At 46.0% G+C, this 17896-nt stretch overlaps 1 long non-coding RNA gene across 1 annotated transcript; it reads right to left on the reverse strand.

The window, feature by feature from the left end:
• Positions 1–216: 216 nt before the first annotated feature.
• Positions 217–17622, reverse strand: LOC134809420 (uncharacterized). Its single transcript, XR_010155066.1, has 3 exons — positions 17516–17622; positions 12255–12794; positions 217–326 (listed from the first exon to the last, which is right to left on the reverse strand). It is a non-coding gene; the product is annotated as an uncharacterized LOC134809420 (long non-coding RNA).
• Positions 17623–17896: the final 274 nt, after the last annotated feature.

The raw sequence follows: 17896 nt of genomic DNA on the forward strand, positions 1-17896 counted from the left end.
GACCTACTTTCACAGAAAGGACACTCGTTCAGAGCAGAGCGAGGAAGTCACTGTCACCGAGACCAACACTGCTCCTGGCCCATGCCAGTCAGTGGCTGATGGACGAAGCTGCACTGTGGGACAGTGAAATGCGACGTTTGTTGATCCTGTCAGGAACATCGTCTGTGCGGGAGGCTGCTGAGGACAGCAGCCAGAAATCTGTTTTGTTTTTGTTTTCACGGTTACATATTTTTTTTTCTTCCACGCTTAGCTGATGCTGAATCAATTCGACTGTTCCTTTTGTAAGAGTCCACAAACTTTAACAATAATAGACAGTCATTTGTCATCTGGCAAGATGAGATTGAGAAGATTCTCAGTGAGAAACTGAACTTACCCAACTGAAATGTTCACTTAAAGTTTTTTTCCTCTAAAACCTGGAGTACTCATCTGTGGATGACTTCTACTCATGTAATTTTTTTTCTCAAATTGGATACTTAAATGATTCTATGTATTTAGTAATCACAAAAAGTCAGTTTTATGGATACGGTTTTCTCTGAACAGTTTTGGTATAGACAAAAAGAGGTGTTACCATCCACCCGGCGTGCATTATAATTCTGTCCTTGCCTAATCCCCACCCAAATGCCCATTTCCATCTACACGAACTCATTCTTTCTGAATCATAAATGCCACACCCTCAGTTGCACATAAAACTTTGCCATATTATGTATACATCAGTGTGTACGAAGACAAGTTGTGGCTTAGAAGCAGTCCATTTACAGTTTCTGGAACTGTTTATCATCTCACTTCTCCATAACTGATTCTAGGTCTGAAAGGTTTTCTTCTAAAATTTGATAGCCTGATTTTGAGGATATGTTTTCAATGCCTTTTCTGGTTACAAATCCTGATGTTGGCAGGTCTTTTTCCTGTAAGCATGAAGACCAACCAAGACAAGGTACACTGTGCTTATTAATCAAAGTGGCACAGAACAACTATGTGACAGGTCATAGCCAGGAGTGTAATGTAACATGGATATGGAGGGCCACGAAGAGTCCCATAGCCCTCCTGCTACACATCTGAAAATCTCCTGAAATTCAGAATAAACCCATTACTGAAAAACAAAAGTGTTTATTGGCACACCAGACTGTTTCAGGAATTCATGAAAGATAGAAAACAGATGGGTCTTGTGTGATGGAGAAATAAGACCAAAGAAAAGACCAAAGGCTAAAAGATCTACAGGAGGGGCCGGGTGCAGTGGCTCACGCCTGTAATCCCAGCACTTTGAAGGCCGAGGCGAGTGGATCACTTGAGGCCAGGAGTTTGAGACCAGCCTAGCCAACATGGTGAAACCCCATCTCTATTAAAAATACAAAAATTAGCCAGACATGGTGGCTCACACCTGTAGTCATCCAGCTACTCGGGAGGCTGAGGCAGGAAAATTGCTGAACCCAGGAGGCGGAGGTTTCAGTGAGCCGAAATCTTGCCACTGCACTCCAGCCTGGGGGACAGAGTGAGACTCCGTCTCAAAAAACAAACAAACTAAAAAATCTATAGGAGATGACTTCTGTGAAGGTGGCTGTGAGTTCTGAGAAAGCTCTGCCCTTTATGGAAATAGGGAACAGGAAGGAGCCCTGGGGCAGGAGTCAGGGTGATTATCTGGGGGGCTTTTGGAGGATCAGCCAGCTGCCTTCGCCCCCTTCCCCACCTCTCTCATGCTAAACTGTGTCACAGTGAGTGTGTGCCCACAGGCCAGAGCACTGGTGACAAGAGACACAGCAAGACCCTGGGTAGCAAGAAATCTGCACTATTTCTAGGTGGGCTAGAAAGGCCCTCCTGACTGAGAGGACTCAGCCTTCCTCACACTGCCCTGTGTTTCCTCTGCTGTGGTTATCAGAGGCAAACTCATGTCATCAGAACCTGGTTCAACAGACAGGAGAATAGGAATTTTGAAATATGAGCCCAAAATTTAAATTGCCAAGCATTTGAGGAAAATTAATCTCAAGAAAAGTACAAAACTCAATAAACATGCAACTCCCCATGCAAACATTTCACAAAGCAAACAGATGTTAAAACAATCCTTGGAGATTAGACAGAACATTATATTCGTGAAATAAGAACAGGCTGTTAGGCCGGGCACGGTGGCCCCCACCTGTAATCCCAGCATTTTGGGAAGCCAAGGCGGGCAGATCACGAGGGCAGGAGTTCGAGACCAGCCTGGCCAACATAGTGAAACCCCGTCTCTACTAAAAATACAAAAATTAGCCGGGCATGGTGGCGTGCGCCTGTAGTCCCAGCTACTCGGGAGGCTGAGGCAGGAGAATCGCTTGAACCCGGAGGGTGGAGGTTGTGGTGAGCCGAGATTGCGCCACTGTACTCCAGCCCGGGCAACAGAGACTCCATCTAAAAATAAATAAAAAATAAGAACAGGGCCGACTGCAGTAGCTCATGCCTGTAACCCCAGCACTTTGGGAGCCCGAGCCGGGCAGATTATGAGGTCAAGAGATGAAGACCATCCTGGCCAACATAGTGAAACCCCGTCTCTACTAAAAATACAAAAAAAATTAGTGGGCATGGTGGCGGGCGCCTGTAGTTCCAGCTACTCGGGAGGCTGAGGCAGGAGGAGAATCGCTTGAACCCAGGAGGCAGAGGTTGCAGTAAGCCAAGATGGTGCCACTGCACTCCAGCTTGGTGACAGAGCAAGACTCCATCTCGAAAAAAAAAAAAGAACAGATTTTGTTTTGTTTTGTTTTGGTTTGGTTTGGTTTGTTTGTTTGTTTTGAGACGGGAGTCTCGCTCTGTCACCCAGGCTGGAGTGCAGCGGCGCGATCTCAGCTCACTGCAACCTCTGCCTCCTGGGTTCAAGCAATTCTCCTCCTGCCTCAGCCTCCCAGGGCGTGCCACCAAGCCTGGCAATTTTGTGTATTTTTAGTAGAGACGGGGTTTCACCATGTTAGCCAGGATGGTCTCAATCTCCTGACCTCGTGATCCGCCCACCTCGGCCTCCCAAAGTGCTGGGATTACAGGCGTGAACCACCACACCCGGCCAAGAACAGGCTGTTTAGTAAAAATGCCAAGGGATAGAAAGTGTGAAGAAAGGTTAAGAGACATTTGGAATCTGAGAAGAGTACAGAGTGGTGGCACAGATTAAATAATTAAAATATAACATGAAAATTTCTCCGATCTGAAGAAAAATACAAGTCTTCATGTGGAAAGGGCCCTCTGAATGCCAAATGATTTGCTTGAAAATAAGACTACGCCTAGACACGTTTCCCAAAATTTCGGAACACCAAGGATAAGAAGAATAAAGCTTCCAAAGAGAAAAACAAAAAGCAAAAAGTCACCTACAGAGGAGTAAGAATTATACAAGCCCCAGCAACACAGAATGCTAAAAGAAAATGCAATAATATTAATATCATCAAAGTTCTAAGAAAAAAGTTAGGTCGCACGCAGAAACTCACACCTATAATCCCAGCACTTTGGGAGGCCAAGGTGGGTGGATCACCTGAGGTCAGGAGTTCAAGACCAGCCTGGCCAACATGGTGAAACCCCGTCTCTACTAATAACACACACAAAAATTAGCTGGGTGTGGTGGTACACACCTGCAATCCCAGCTATTTGGGAGGCTGAGGCAGGAGAATTGCTTGAACCCGGTAGGCGGAGGTTGCAGTGAGCCGAGATCGCGCCATTGGACTCTAGCCTGGGCAACAAGAGCAAAACTCCATCTCAAAAAACAAAACAAAAAACAAACAAACAAAAACACGTTATTTTGAACCCAAGTCCTGTACTCTCTACTCAGCCAAATTACTATTCAAATGAAAGGTCGAAATAAAATACCTGGGGGTATACAAAACCTCAGGAAGTTTGTCACATTCAGATTTGCTCTCTGAAAGAATTGCTCAAAGATTGCAACCTAATAAGACTAAGAGAATCCAGGCGCTGGGTGCAGTGGCTCACGGCTGTAATCAAAGTTCTAAGAAAAAAGTTAGGTCGCACACAGAAACTCACACCTATAATCCCAGCACTTTGGGAGGCCAAGGCAGGTGGATCACCTGAGGTCAGGTGTTCAAGACCAGCCCGGTCAACATGAGGAAACCTCGTCTGTACTAAAAATACAAAAATTAGCCAGGCGTGGTGGCACATACCTGTAATCCCAGCTACTTGGAAGGCTGAGGAAGGAGAATCACTTGAACCGGGGAGGCGGAGATTGTAGTGAGCTGAGATCGCGCCACTGCACTCATGCCTGGGCGACAGAGTAAGACTCTCTCTCAAAAAAACAAATCCAAAAAATAGGAAAATGTGGTATCCAGTGGGCAATTATAAGCAAAGCAGCCATTATAACTTATAGTTAAGTTTAAGTAATTTAAAAAATTTTTTTAATTTTTAATTTTTGCGGGTACATAGTAGGTGTATATATTTATGGGATACATGAAATATTTTGATATAGGCATGCAGTGCATAATAATCACATCGTGGAGAAGGTTTTTTTTTGAGTCAGAGAAGTTTAAGTAATTTTTATGTATAACTAAAAAATTAATAATAATAGAGAACTAAGATCTGGGATTGCAAGGAGAAGTTCAAGGATGCTTAATTCAAGGAGAAGAAGAATGAGGACTGAAGTGAGAACAGACTAAGGTTTTTATCTTTTTGGAGGAAAGGATAGAATTGATTAATTCTGGTCATTGAAAAACTTAGGGGCTGGGTGTGGTGAGTTGCGCCTATATCCCAAGGTCAAGGCAAGGAGGATGGCTTGAGCCCAGGAGTTTGAGACCAGCCTGAGCAACGTAGTAAGACCTTGTCTCTAAAAAAAAAAAATACAAAAATTAGCTGGACATGGTGGCTCACGCCTGTAGTTCCAGCTACTTGGGAGGCCGAAGTGGGAGGATCGCTTGAGCCTGGAAGGTTGAAGTTGCAGTGAGCCAAGATCACACTACCGCACTCCAGCCTGGGCAACAGAGCCAGATGCTGTCTCAAAAAAAAAAAAAAAAAAAAAAAATAGAAAGAAAGAAACTTAGTTGCCATTGTAACAGTACTAAGAGATGTGACCTTTAAGAGGTGTTTAGATCATGAGGGTGCCACCCTTGTGAGTGGACTAATGTCAGACTGCAGGAATGGGTTCTCATTATCACAGGAGTGGCTTCAACCCCTCTTGCTCTCTCTCCTACTTTTCTTTTCTTTTCTTTTCAGACGGAGTCTCACTCTGTCATCCAGGCTGGAGTGCAGTGGTGCAATCCTGACTCATTGCAACCTCCACCTCCCAGGTTCAAGCAATTCTCCTGCCTCAGCCTCCCGAGTAGCTGGGATTACAGGCACCTGCCACCGCGCCTTGCTAATTTTTGTATTTTTAGTAGAGACAAGGTTTCGCCATGTTGGCCAGGTTGGTCTCGAACTCCTGATCTCAGGAGATCCACCCACCTCGGCCTCCCAAAGAGCTGGGATTACAGGTGTGAGCTACCTCACCTGGCCTCTTCTACTTTTTCTTTGCTTTTCCACCACGTGATGTCTTCTGCCATATGATGACATAGCAAGAAGGCCCTCACCAGATGCTGGCACCTTGCTATTTGACTTCCCAGCCTCCAGAATGGTGAGACAATAAATTTCTGTTCTTTATAAATTATCCAGTTTCAGGTATTCTGTTATAGCAGCAAAAATGAACTAAGACAAAACAAAAAAAAAGAAATAAAACATCTAAAAATAAAATTTACATATAATAATTAAAATTATTATACCAATGGATGCATTAGCCACCAGAATGAACACAGGTAAAAAAATTGTGAGAGCTGGGCACAGTGGCTCACGCCCGTAATCCCAGCATTTTGGGAGGTCAAGGCAGGTGGATAATTTGAGGTCGGAAGTTTGAGACCAGCCTGGCCAACAGGGGGAAAACCTGTCTCTACTAAAAATACAAAAATTAGCTAGGCAGTAGTGGTGCACACCTGTAATCCCAGCTACTTGGGGGACTGAGGCAGGAGAATCTCTTGAACCTGGGAGGCGGAGGTTGTGGTGAGCCAAGATCACACCACTGCACTCCAGTCTGGGTGACAGAGTGAGACCCTATCCCAAAAAAATTAAAAAAAAAAAAAGAATTATGAACTAGACAGTGGATCTGAAAATATTACACAGAAAACAATATTATACAGAATACAGTACAAAAAAGTAAAGAAACTGAAAATATGAGAAAGAGGTTAAGAGATATGAAAGTGTCTTAGTTCATTTAGTGTTGCTATAAAAGATACCTGAGAATACCTGAGGCTGGGTAACTTATAAAGAAAAGAGGTTTATTTGGCTCACAGTTCTGTAGACTGTACAAGAAGCATGGTGCCAGCATCTGCTTCTGGTGAGGCCTCAAGCTGCTTCCACTCATGGCAGAAGGAGGGGCAGCCGGCCTTGTCACATGGCAAGGGAGGGAGCAAGAGGGAATGGAGGAGGTGCCAAACTCTTTTTAATAATCAGCTCTTGGCTGGGTGTGGTGGCTCATGCCTGTAATCCCAGCACTTTAGGAGGCCGAGGCAGGTGGATCACCTGACATCAGAAGTTTGAGACCAGCCTGGCCAACATGGTGAAACCCTGTCTCTACTAAAAATACAAAAATTAGCTGGGCATGGTGGCGTGCACCTGTAATCCCAGCTACTAGGGAGGCTGAGGCAGGAGAATCACTTGAACCCAGGAGGCAGAGGTTGCAGTGAGCTGAGATTGTGTCACTGCACTCCAGCCTGGGAAACAAAGCAAGACTCCATCTCAAAAAAAAAAAAAAAAAGAAAGAAAGAAAGAAAGAAAAAGAAAAAAGAATTGCGAACAGGTAGTGAAATAAATGGTTGTACATGAATGCTCATAGCAGTGGTATTCACAATAGCCAGAAGACAAAAATAACCCAAATGTCTATCAGTGGATAAATGGATAAACAAAATGTGGTACATCCATACAATATTACTCCATTATGTTATATGATTCCATTTATATGAAACATCCATTATAGGTAAATCCATAGAGGTAGAAAGTCAAATAGGGTTTGTCAGAGGCTGTGGGAGAGAGGACTGGGGAGTGAGGAGTGACTTCTAATGAGCACTGGATCTACTCTGAGGGATGAAAGTATTACGGAGCTGGAGAGCAGTGAGGACTGCACATTATGAATGTACTAAGTGCCCCTGAACGGTCTGCTTCAACATGGTTCATTCTGTTAGATGAATTTCAGCTCCGTTTTTAAAAACTTGACACCCAGGTGGATTTAGGGGAAATTTCCATGAAACATTCAAAGAATAGATATTTCTTACCCTTCAGAAATATTTATATAGAAAAGCAGAAGAGAGATACTCCCGATATAGTTAGGATATTTGTCCCCACCCAAGTCTCATATTGAATTATCCCCAGTGTTGGAGGTGGGGCCTGGTGGGAGACGTTTGGGTCATGGGGACGGATCCTCCATGGCTTGGTGCAGTTTTCTTGGTAGTGAGTTCTCCCGAGATGTGGTTGTTGTCAAGTGTGTGTGGCATCTACTCCCCCACCCCCATCTCTTGCTCCTGCTCCCACCATGTGAGACTCCTGTTACCACTTCATCTTCCACCATGAGCAAAAGCTCCCTGAGGCCTCCCCAGAAGCCGAGCACATGCCAGGGCCATGCTTCCTTCCAGTACAGCCTGCAGAACCGTAAGCCAAATCAACCTCTTTCTTTATAAATTACCCAATCTCAGGTATTTCTTTATAGCAATGCAAGAATGGCCTAACATGCTCCCCAACTCAAGATACGACTTTAGGCCAGGCACGGTGGCTCATGCCTGTAATCCCAGCACTTTGGGAGGCCAAGGCAGGCGGATCACAAGGTCAGGAGATTGAGACCATCCTGGCTAACATGGTGAAACCCCATCTCTACTAAAAATACAAAAAAATTAGCCAGGCGTGGTGGCGTGCACCTGTAGTCCCAGCTGCTGGGGAGGCTGAGGCAGGAGAATGGCATGAACCCGGGAGGCAGAGCTTGCAGCGAGCTGAGATCGCGCCACTGCACTCCAGCCTGGGCGACAGAGCGAGACTCTGTCTCAAAAAAAAAAGAAAAAGAAAATCTACTGATATAATTCACCATGGTAATAGATTAAAGGAGAAAAGCCAGAAGATGTCACTGATGATGGGAAACCATTCAATAAATTTCAGCATCTACTCATGACAAAAACTCTTAGCAAACCAAGAATGGAAAGCGTACTTTATTTATTTATTTATTTATTGTTATTATTATTATTATTTGAGACAGACTCTAGCTCTGTCACCCAGGCTGGAGGGCAGAAGAAAGGTCAGAGAGACTTGAAGGGGATCCGGACAGGCCACCACAGAATATGCGACTTTGACATAAAGATTATTTTGAGCTGAAGGCAATTGAGAATCAACAGATCCAGAAAGAGTTCTCTGCCCTCCCCCTTTTTGCCTAAAAGCAGGTCACAAATTTGATCACACCAGTGTACTCCAGCCTGCGTGACAGAGGAAGACCCTGTCTCTTAAAAAAGTAAATAAGTAAATAAAAGTATCTGCATTTCTATATACCAGCAACAATCAGAAAACAATTTAAAAAAGGAATTAACAATGAAAAAGAAAGGAAGGAAGGAAGGAAGGAGGGAAGGGAGGGAGGGAGGGAGGAAAGAAAGAAAAAGGAGAAAGAAGGAAAGAAGGAAGGAGGGAGGGAGGGAAGGAAGGAAGGAGAGAGAGAGAGAGAAAGAAAGAAAGAGAGAAAGAGAAAGAAAGAAAGAAAAAGAAAGAAAAGAGAAAGAAAGAGAAGAGAGAAAGAAAGAAGAAAGAAAAAAAGACAGACCTAATAATACCAACAATAAATCCAAAAGATGTGTAAACCCTTAATGGGGAAATTACAAAACTTTATTGAAAAACATTAAAGTTGGCTTATGCGTGGGTCAACCATAGTGGCTCACGCCTGTAATCCCAGCACTTTGGGTGGCTGAGGCAAGTGGATCACTTGAGGCCAGGAATTCAAGACCAGCCTGGCCAACATGATGAAACCCCATCTCTATTAAAAATACAAAAGAATTAGCCAGGCATGGTGGCACATGCCTGTAATCCCAGTTACAAGGGAGGCTGAGGTGGGATAATCGCTTGAACTCGGGAGGTGGAGGTTACAGTGAGCTGAGGTCGCGCCATTGCACTCCAGTCTGGGAGACAGAGTGAGACTCTGTTTAAAAAAAAAAAAAAAAAAAAAAAAATCATATCAGCAGCAACAACAAAAACCCGATTCAAAACTGGGCAAAGTGCACGCTTCAGTAGCATATATACTAAAAATGGAACAACACAGATTATTAGCATGGCCCCTGGAAAAAAAAATTTAATGGGCAAAGCACTTGAATAGACATTTCTAAGATGTACAAATGGCCAATAAGCAGATGAAAAGATGCTCCACATCATTAGTCATTAGGAAAATGCAAACCAAAACCACAATGAGAATGACCATATGATTCAGCAATTCCACTTCTGCGTGTATACCCCAAAGAATCGAAAGCAGGGTCCGGAAGAGCTGTGGACACCATGTTAACAGCAGCATTATTCACAATAGCTAAGAGGTGGAAGTAACCCAAGAATCTATAAAGGGACGAAAGGATAAGCAAAATGTGGAACATACATACACTTAAATTTTATTCAGCCTTAAAAAGGAAGGAAATTATGGGCTAGGGGCAGTGGCTCACGCCTGTAATCCCAGCACTTTCAGAGGCCAAGGCGGGCGGATCATTTGATGTCAGGAGTTTGAGGCCAGCCTGAAGAACACAGCGAAACCCCGTCTGTACAAAAAATACAAAAATCAGCCTGGTGTGGTTGCACGCGCCTGTAATCCCAGCTACTTGGGAGCTGAGGCAGGAGAATCGCTTGAACCTGGGAGGCGGAGGTTGCGGTGAGCCAAGATCACACCACCGCACTCTAGCCTGGGCAACAGAGCGAGACTCGGTCTCAAAAAAAAAGGAAGGAAATTCTAACACATGCCACAACATGGACATTGAGGATGATTTGCTAAGTAAAATAAGCCAGTCACAGAAAGACAAACACTATGTGATTCCACGGAGAGGAGGTACTGAGGGTACTCTCATTCACAGAGAGAGAAGGTGGAATGGTGGTTGCCAGGGGCTAGGGGTAGGGGGAAAGGAAAGTTAGTGTTTACTGGATACAGAGTCTCAGTTTTACAAGATGAAAAAGAGTTCGGGAGATGGATGGTGCTGATGGTTGCACAACGGGATGAATGTATCTAATACCACCGAACCGTATACTTAAAATGGTTAGGATGGTACATTTCATGTTGTATGTATTTTACTGCAATAAAAAAATTTAATGGGGGAAATCCATTAATAGAGGAATGCCCAGGAGTTTGAGACCAGCCTGGACAACATAGTGAGACCCCATCTCTACAAAAAAATACAAAAAAATTAGCTGGGTGTGGTGGCATGTGCCTGCAGTGCCAGGTACCTGTAGTTCCAGCTACTGGGGGTGAAGGGGCGGGCAGCTGAGGTGAAAGAATGGCTTGAGCCCAGGAGGTGGAGGCTGCAGTGAGCCTTAATCGCACCACTATTCTCCAGCCTAGGTGACAGAACAAGACTCAGTCTCAAAAAAAAAAAAAAAAAAAAAAAGGTTAAATAAATTACAGTGTGGCTATACTATAACATTCTGTTCAACCATTACATAAACAAAGTGGACTTGAACATGAGCAGATTTCTAAGACATACTGTTTCAAAAAATTCAATTTGCAAAACAATATACCCAATAGGATCCTATATATTTTATTTTATTTTATTTTATTTATTTATTTTGAGATGGAGTTTTGCTCTTGTTGCCCAGGCTGGAGTGCAATTGCGTGATCTCGGCTCACTGCAACCTCCGCCTCCCGGGTTCAAGCGATTCTCCTGTCTTAGCCTCCCGAGTAGCTGGGCTTATAGGCGCCGGACACCAGGCCCAGCTAATTTTTGTATTTTTTTTTTTTTTTAGTAGAGATGCGGTTTCACCATGTTGGCCAGGCTGGTCTCGAACTCCTTACCTCAGGTGATCCACCCACCTCGGCTTCCCAAGGTGCTGGGATTACAGGCATGAGCCACTGTGCTCGGCCTTACTTTATTTTTTAAAAATTGACACAATAATGTACAATCTCTGTGTATGTATAAAACATAATGTGTGTGGATGTGTGTGTAGAGTTACATATTTGTAAATTCCTAGAAAACAGACTGTAAGCGAGACCTCAAAGTGGGACTTTGGGGAAAGGAAGAGGAGGGAGGGGAGGGAGGGCGGGACAGAGAACTTTCAAGTCTTGCTTTATGTATTCACGTATCATTTGAGTCTTTCCCAATGAACAGGTATTGGTGTATTTGTTGTATAATTACATTTTTAAGTGCTTTAAGACCCAGGTGGCGCTGAGCTAGATGCCTCATGGACTAATGACATGGTATTATCCACCATCCGGAGATAATTTACTCTTTCTTAAGTGTGCTGAGTGGCTGGCATTCCTCAATAAGGGATGTAGAAGCATAAGCAAGTATTAGAAAAGAGGATGATCTCACTCTTGCCTGTGACCTTTGTAAGTTTTATTCTTGCACTGATTTACTGCTGAAGCCCAAATTTGAGGCCTGACCATCCTTTTATTACCATCATCCTTTAACTTGCCCCTGGCTGTCAAGTTATCTGTAACAAAGCTTCCTCCCAGTCACCCTACCTGCCTCAGCTAGTCACTCAGCAATGCAAATAGAGAGAATTCTGCATTTTGTAAGACTGACCACATAGCACAGTAGGGCCCCAGGCGCCAGGCAGGCAGGGCCTAAGACTGCCGCACAACAGATACGGAGGGCTGGAGGGAGGAATTTTCAGGACCAGGTGAATACCGGACTGTCGCCAGGCCACATTCCATCTAGGTCTAAAAAACAAGGAAACAGCCTGGAGCAGCGGCTCACTCCTGTAATCCCAGCACTTTGGGAGGCCGAGGTGGGTGGATCACCTGAGGTCAGGAGTTCAAGACCAGCCTGGCCAACATAGTGAAATCCCATCTCTACTAAAAATATAAAAATTAGCCGGGTGTGGTGATGGGCGCCTGTAATCCCAGCTACTTGAGAGGCTGAGGCAGGAGAATCCTTTGAACCCGAGAGGCGGAGGTTGCAGTGAGTGGAGACCGCACCATTGCACTCCAGCCTGGGCGACAAGAGTGAAACTCTATCTCAAAAAAAAAAAAAGGAAACATAACTTTCTCTTCAGTATACTTTGTGAAATCTTATTCTCTTCTGGAAAGAAGAAATCTGAACCAAGCACACTTGTTATGGCTTACTTACCTTTGCTTGCCTTTAAAGAAAACCACTGAAGCAAAGATGTGAAATCTAAAGAGGGCAACATCTCGCTCCTGGCTGCTGTCTTCCAACACAGGCTCTCAGATTTTACCATCATCAATCCAAGTTTTGTGTCTGGAGGTTGCACCTCCATTAGCCACAATTTTGTCTTTTCTTCTTTATTTTTTAAGACAATGAACTTTCAAGTCTCATGTTATTTTTAAGCCAAGTAAAAACCTCCAGGAGCAGGCTGAATTTAAAAACAAAATACTTGCCGGGCGCGGTAGCTCACGCCTGTAATCCCGGAACTTTGGGAGGCTGAGGTGGGTGGATCACGAGATCAGGAATTTGAGACCAGCCTGGCCAACGTGGTGAAACCCCATCTCCAGGAAAAATATAAAAATTAGCCGGACGTGGTGGTGCATGCCTGTAATCCCAGCTACTCAGGAGGCTGAGGGAGGAGAATCGCTTGAACCAGGGAGGTGGAGGTTGTAGTGAGTCGAGATTGTGCCACTGCACTCCAGCCTGGGCGACAAGAGCAAGACTCTATCTCAAAAAAAAAAAAAAAAAAAGAAAAGAAACCCTGAGAATGTGATCACATGCAGAATTGAAACAGCAAAGCAAAATAAAGCAGCTCTGTGAAGTAGCTGAATGTCTGAGGCCCAGCAGGTATGCAGCCCTGTGGGGAGATCCCATCTGATCAGCTGGTCCGGGACTTGTTTGGGAACCTGCAAGCTGCAAGAAGTGAAAAAGATGATGATGGTGGTGCTAATGATGGTGACGGTGGTGGTGGTGGTGATGCTGATGGTGATGGTGGTGGTGAGGGTGATGGTGATGGTGATGGTGATGGTGGTGATGGTGGTGGTGATGGTGATGATGGTAGTGGTGAGGGTGATGGTGATGGTAGTGGTGATGGTGGTGGTGAGGGTGATGGTGAGGGTGATGCTGGTGGTGATGGTGGTGGTGATGGTGATGGTGGTGGTGAGGGTGATGCTGGTGGTGATGGTGGTGGTGGTGGTGAGGGTGATGGTGAGGGTGGTGAGGGTGATGGTGGTGATGACGGTGGTAGTGATGGTGATGATGGTGATGGTGGTGGTGGTGACAACAGTGGGGATGTTGATGATGATGGAGATGGTGATAGTGATTGTGGTGATGGTGATGATGGTGGTGGTGATGGTGATGGTGGTGAATCCAGCATTCACATTCTTCCCAGTGCTAAAGACCTTCCTTAGTGCTCAGTCCCATAAGAGCCCTTGGCCCCAGCCTGGATGCCTTGGGACTCAAGCTAGGGTCTGGGAAAAGGGCCAGCTCTGGAAAGGCCTCATGCTGGAACCGTGAAGAATGTGTCCAGCCCAGATGTGAAAAGGACAGCCCCTTCCTCTGCACTGTGCTGACAGACTCCTTGTGTGCATGGGGAAGATGCTGTAGCTAATAAACAGGGAAGAGTCTGAGAGCAGCCCAGATCCCCCCAGCGCTCCTTGAATGCCCAGGTCCCTGCTGCTGCTTCCCCTTACTAAGGGCAAAGGGAGGGTGTTTTCTAAAAAAAACAAGCTAATTCTACAGGAGAACTGGCTGCAGGAGAACATGATGTCCTCCTCATTCCTTAGGAAACCAACACCCTAGAATATAGAGTAAGTAACCAGACTCAGATGATACAGTTGGCTACTAAAGTAAAATCATATTTTACATTTGATGTTGCAGTTACAGAAATGAATCCTATGGCATAGGCCCAGTAGGCTCTTGACCTCTAGAAAGACTTTCTTCTCTGCAATGGATGATACCAATGACCACTTTTTCTAGGGTTACTGGTCAGACAGAGTTGGAGATGCAGCACATAAATGTCCACAAACTGGTAGAGAGAAGTTCTCGAAGATATGACAAGTGAAAAAGCAGGGGCAGAAGAATGCAACCCCTCTTGGGATTCTGGATAGAAGTTGATCCGTTTGTGTAAAGAGTGAAAGAAAATCGGCTGGGCACAGTGGCTCACGCCTGTCACACCCTCACCCCCAACTCAGGAGGAGCACAGTCAAGCCACCTGCCAGGCATCTTAATCACACGTCTGAATTCTGACTCCAGGTCTCTTTTCAACTGTAGATAGCACCCCTCCCACTTAAGTTCCCAATTTTTGTTTGTCCCCTCCCCGACCAGAAGTTTAGGAAGCAAGTTTGTTCAGCCTGGGAAAGAAGCGGACAGATAAGAGAGAGTGGAGGTTTTAAAAATGTTATCAACATGCCAAAAGCTAGTCATTCAAGAAGGACCAGAAAAAGCCCAAGGTTTAGATAAAGCTGGTTCCTGGAGCCCCCATCCCAAACACTGTCAGAGAAAGGGAAATGAATCTTCACTACAATGCCTGGGCTCTGATAATACTGATTTATCTTAGAGATGCTCTTTTAGAAATGCTCATCTAGAAACACCTTTTCCTGCTGCCCTGAGGGCACAAAAACTCAAAGAGCCAATTTCTTTCACTATCTCCCTTCCTGTAGATATCTCTAAAATTCCAAGGAGCTTATTCAGAGGTAAGGGATGCTGGCAAAACACCTAGCAAACTTGAGAGCGTTTACAGTTGTTCACTATTAGTAATAAGTGGTTTTCAGATCAGCAGTTTCACTTTTTGTTCTTTTTTTTTGAGACAGAATCTCACTCTGTTGCCCAGGCTGGAGTGCAGTGCTGTGATCTTGGCTCACTGCAAACTCTGCTGCCCGGGTTCAAGCGATTCTCCTGCCTCAGCCTCCCAAGTAGCTGGGATTACAGGCATCCGCCATCACGCCCGGCTAATTTTTGTAGTTTTTAGTAGAGACAGGGTTTCACCATCTTAATCAGGCTGGTCTTGAACTCCTGAACTGGTGATCCACCCACCTTGGCCTCCCAAAGTGTTGGGATTACAGGCATTAGCCACCGCACCCAGCCTGTGACTTTCAAATAGCAGGTATCCGCCGGGCATGGTGGCTCATGCCTGTAATCCCAGCACTTTGGAAGGCTAAGGCGGACAGATCACCTGAGGTCAGGAGTTCAAGACCAGCCTGGCCAATGTGGTGAAACCCTGTCTCTACTAAATATGCAAAAATTAGCTGGGCATGGCGGCAGGCAATTGTAATCCCAGCTACTTGGGAGGCTGAGGCAGAATTGCTTGAACCTGAAAGGTGGAGGTTGTGGTGAGCTGAGATAGGGCCATTCATTGGACTTCAGCCTGGGAGACAAAGAGAGACTCCGTCTCAAACAAACAAATAAAACAAATAGCAGGTATCCAGTAAACAAACAGCAGGTATCCAGTTTTCTTTCCTTATTAAAAGTGGGCTGGGCACGGTGGCTCACGCTGCAATCCTAGCACTTGGGAGGTTGAGGTTAAGAGGATCACTTGAGCCCAGGAGTTTGAGACCAGCCTGGGCAACATAGTGAAACCCTATCTCTACAAAAAAATAACTAGCTGGACATGGTGGTGTGTGCCTGTAGTCTCAGCTACTTGGGTGGCTAAGGCATGAGGATCGCTTGAGCTGGGGAGGACCAGGCTGCAGTGAGCCATAGTTGCGCCACCACAATCCAGCCTGGGCAACAGAGAGAGACCCTGTCTCAAAAACAAAACAAGGCCAGGCGTGGTGGCTCATGCCTGTAATCCCAGGACTGTGGGAGGCCGAGGCAGGCGGATCACTTGAGGCTATGAGTCTGAGACCAGCCTGGGTAACATAGTGAAACCTCATCTCTACAAAAAATACCAAAAATTAGCTGGGCACAGTGGTGCGTACATGTAGTCCCAGCTACTCAGGAGGTTGAGGCAGGAGAATTGCTTGAACCCAGGAGGTAGAAGTTGCAGTGAGCCGAGATCGAGATACTGCACTCCAGCCTGACCGACAGAGTGAGACCCTGCCTCTAAAGAAAAAAACAACAAAAGTGTATTTTACCTCAAATTCACCAATCTGAACTCTAAATTCATCCCAGCCCCTCCCCCAAGGACTCCTTCACAAACTCAGGACATTGAATCTCCACATGATCTGTGTTCAAGTCAGAAATGTGGGGGTTGTGGCCGGGCGCAGTGGCTCACACATGAAATCCCAGCACTTTGGGAGGCCGAGGCAGGTGGATCACTTGAGGCCAGGAGTTCGAGACCAGCCTGGCCAACATGGAAAAACCCCATCTCTACCAAAAATAAAAAATTAGCTGGGCATGGTGGCACACATCCGTAATCCCAGCTACTCGGGAGGCTGAGGCAGGAGAATCGCTTGAACTTGGGAGGTGGAGGTTGCTGTGAGCCGGGATCATCGTACCACTGCACTCCAGCCTGGGTACCAGAGCAAGACTCTGTCTCAAAAAAAAAAAAAAAAAAAAAAAAAAGTGGGGGTTGTCCCAGACGCCCTTCCTCTCACACCCTGAGTGGGTGCCCAACGCTGCCACCTGACTGGCCCCAGCATCCCGCCTGCCTGCGTGCCTGCTCCAGAAGGGTCTCTTCTCCGCAGGGCCAGTCTTTGAACGAGGTGGGTCAGGTCTCTCTCTGGTGGTTCTGTCTCTGTCTTGACACCTCACCATGGCCCTGGCTACCTCTCCAACTTCACCTCCTACCATGTTTCTCTAACCCGCCCCTCACCGCTCCTGCGGCAGGGCCTCTACACTCCCTGCTCCTGCTGCCTGCTATGCTCTGAACAGACACCTACTTGTCTCTTTCACACCCAAAAGTCCTCAGATTCCCACTAAGATCTCTCTTCAGAGAGGCCTTCACTTCCCATCATGCAATTCCCCTGTCACTGCCTCCTTACCCTCCTTAATTTTCTTCATAGAATGTGGGTATTTTCGTATTTGCTTTCATCTCTCCCCGGCACCCACAACATAAGCTCCCCAAGGACAAAGGCTGTGTTTCTCCCTGGCGTATTCCCAGCAGCAGGAACAGCACTTGGCACACAGTAGGTACTGACTGAGCACACAGCTGGGGAAGGAATGAAAGCCTAAGCACTGCTCCTACTTCACACCTGAAATGTCACTTCCTCAGAAGCCTCCCTCCCCACTCCCCACCATGGAAATCGTCTCTCCCTTAGCATTATCATCTGTTAAAGCACTTACTAAAATAGACAATTACACATGTGTTTGCATTGTAAAAGTTAACATCTGCCCAGCCTTCTGGACTAGGGTCAGCCACCCACAGCGTGAGGGCCGTCCCAAGCAGGTCTTTCGCTGGCAGTGACGAGACGGCTGCCAGTGCTCTGGGTTGCCAGCATATCCTCTTGGCCACTCCAGCAGCTATGAGACCCTCGGATGGAGTCTCGTGGACTGACTGAGCTCACCTGGGTCACACGGCCAGTGGTAAACAGGGCTCGGATTGGCTGGGTCTGGATCACGTGCCCGCCCAGGAGGAACTGGGTGGTTCACAAGGAATGCTGGGTGCTATTACCTGGGGAAGGGAAAAGAGATGTTGGGCCAACCTTGAAAAGTTTTTATCCAAGTACTCTTTCCATAATGGAAAAAGGAACTGGTGTATAAAAATTCACCAGTACAGCCAACTTTTTTTCTTTCTTTTTTTTTGGAGACAGGGTCTTGCTGTGACACCCAGGCTGGGGTGCAGTGGTGTGATCATAGCTCATTGTAGCCTTGACCCCCTGGGGCTCAAGTGATCCTCTCACCTCAGGCTCCTAAGTAGCTGGGACTACAGGTGCATGCCACCATGC

This window comes from Pan troglodytes, chromosome 1 (assembly GCF_028858775.2).
Source record: "Pan troglodytes isolate AG18354 chromosome 1, NHGRI_mPanTro3-v2.0_pri, whole genome shotgun sequence".
In the NCBI taxonomy this organism is placed as follows: domain Eukaryota; kingdom Metazoa; phylum Chordata; class Mammalia; order Primates; family Hominidae; genus Pan; species Pan troglodytes.